Source organism: Octopus bimaculoides, chromosome 15, assembly GCF_046866305.1.
Source record: "Octopus bimaculoides isolate indiv1 chromosome 15, ASM4686630v1, whole genome shotgun sequence".
NCBI classification, from domain to species: Eukaryota; Metazoa; Mollusca; class Cephalopoda; order Octopoda; family Octopodidae; genus Octopus; species Octopus bimaculoides.
The window spans coordinates 48,115,832-48,118,331 of NC_142942.1; positions in this window are offsets into that span (position 1 = coordinate 48,115,832).

Genomic DNA, 2,500 nt, shown 5'->3' on the forward strand with positions numbered 1-2,500 from the left:
TTTGATAACTATGATGATGATGATGATGATGACGATGACAATGATGATGATGATGATGATGTTTTTGTTGTGCCTGTGTGTGTGCATGTGTGTGCATGTGTGTGACCATGTGTGTGCATGTGTGTGTCCATGTTGGTGTCTCTTTTGAATATAAACGTATTACTTCTCCCATTCATGGCAATGATAACTACAACGACGGTATTGATGATGTTTTGTTGTTGATGATGATAATGATGATGATGACGACGATGATGATGATGATGATGATGATGATGATGACTACTATGACAACGACGACAAGGACGATGACGACAGTGACAATGAGTCTGATGTCAATAATGATGATGATGCTGCTGGTGTTGATGAGTATGCTTGTCTAAGAGTATGCATGCATGTGACAAATGTGTGTGTATGTGAGTATGTGATTAGGCACAAGGCCAGCAATTTTGAGGGTTGTGGTGGTGGTGGGGGTTGCCAATGACACCAACTCCTGTATTTAACTTGTACTTATTTGAACGACCCCATAAAAACGAGAAGCAAATTAATCTAGATGCTAAAGGGCCAAAAAAAGAAAAAATACTACATGGTACTTTTATTGTCAGTCTAGTGATTCTGTCAGCTTACTGCAGAATAATAATAATGATAATGATAATAATATTAATGATAATAATAATAATAATAATAATAATAATAATAATAATAATAATAATAATAATAATAATAATAACAGCAACAACAATAATATTGATAATAATGCTGATACAATGCATACAGATAGAGAGATCAAGGCTAATCGACCAGATATTGTTGTCAGGGGCTACCAAGAATAAAATTCCTTCTAATTATTATACCAATTCCAACAAATGATAATGTATCTCTCAAATGAAACAGAAAAATATCTGAAATACAATAATTTAGAAACAGAAATAACACAAATATGGGGCTTGAAGATTGAAATAATCTCTATAATAATAGGTGCATTATGCATGGTTAAAAAACATACAGACAAATAAAATAACCAAATCACCAGGAGTTACAAATGTATTACAACACAGAAAATAGCACTGCTAGGCACTGCACAGATCCTACATAAAACACTTTCAATACAGTAAAAATAAGAGTATCACAACAAACCACAGCACATACCCAAGGCACACAGAGCTGGATATAGGAAATTTTGCCATAAAGGTGGCACTCAAGCAGACTGTAAACTAGATCACTCATTTTAAAGAAATTATTTTTCCCTAATTGGTAGTTTAGTTAATGAAGTTGCCATTTTAAGAAAGCAGCTAATCTTTATTTATTTATTTATTTATTTTTGAAATTTATTGTTTTTTTTAGAGTCCTACAGCAAAAATGTTTACAGTGAATTTTTTTCCGGATATGGGCAGGGATGCTGTGTTACAACTCTAGGTTGGCATGATGAGAAGGTGTACAGTCAATTCTTGAAGGATAAAAATGAGAATGATTAGAATAAGACCAATGACTGCAGAATGGTGACTTAAAAGGCTGCACTAAGACATTAGTTTGTAGTGCTCAAAAACAGGCCCTCAGAACAAATTACACTGAACACCATATTGATAAATGCACTGTTTCACCACTATGTAAAATTTATTCTGGAAAGAGAGAATTCATAAGCAACATTGTCAGTGAGTGCAGCAAGCTAACACAGCAATAATATAAAAGGAGACTTGACAATGAGACCGGGTGGATGCACTGGAATCTGTGTGATAAAGCAAAATTTGAGAGAACCAAATGATGGTATGTGCACAAGCCAGAAGAGGTACTGGAAACTGAACAATACAAAATTCTCTGAGATAATAGTATATAATGTAACCAGGTCATAGAGTCGAGACAGCCAGATATTGTGCACATTGATAAGGATGACAAAGAGGTTAATATCATAAATGTTATGATGGATGCCAAGTGATTTGAAGATGAAAGATAAAGAACTAGAGAAGATGGAGAAATACCAGCAACGGAGGGACATGATGAGAAGGCTTTGGGGTATGAGGAAAGTGACTGTGATACTGGTTGTAATTTGAACATTGGAAGTTGTCTGTAAGAGGCTTGAAAAGTACATTGACAATATTGGAGTTACTATGAGGTTTGAAGTGATCCAGAAAACAGCTTTGTTAGGTACAGTTCATATCCTAAAGAAAGCCTTGTCCCTTTGAGACACAGAAGAAAGCCTTAATTGAAGCCTTTGGCAATTTGTTATTACCTACAAAGGCAATGAGCTGGCAGAAATGTTAAGCACGCTGGGCAAAATGTTTAGCAGTATTCTGTCTGTTGTTACGTTCTGAGTTCAAATCCTGCCGAGGTTGACTTTGCCTTTCATCCTTTCGGGGTCGATAAATTAAGTACCAGTTAAACACTGACCTTGGCCCAAAATTTGAAATCAGTTTGTTATTTACTACTTTCAAGTAATGGAAAACTGTGAATTAAACTTTACCCAAGTGTCAAAGGGAACATAGTAATAATAATTAGCGAATTAAGT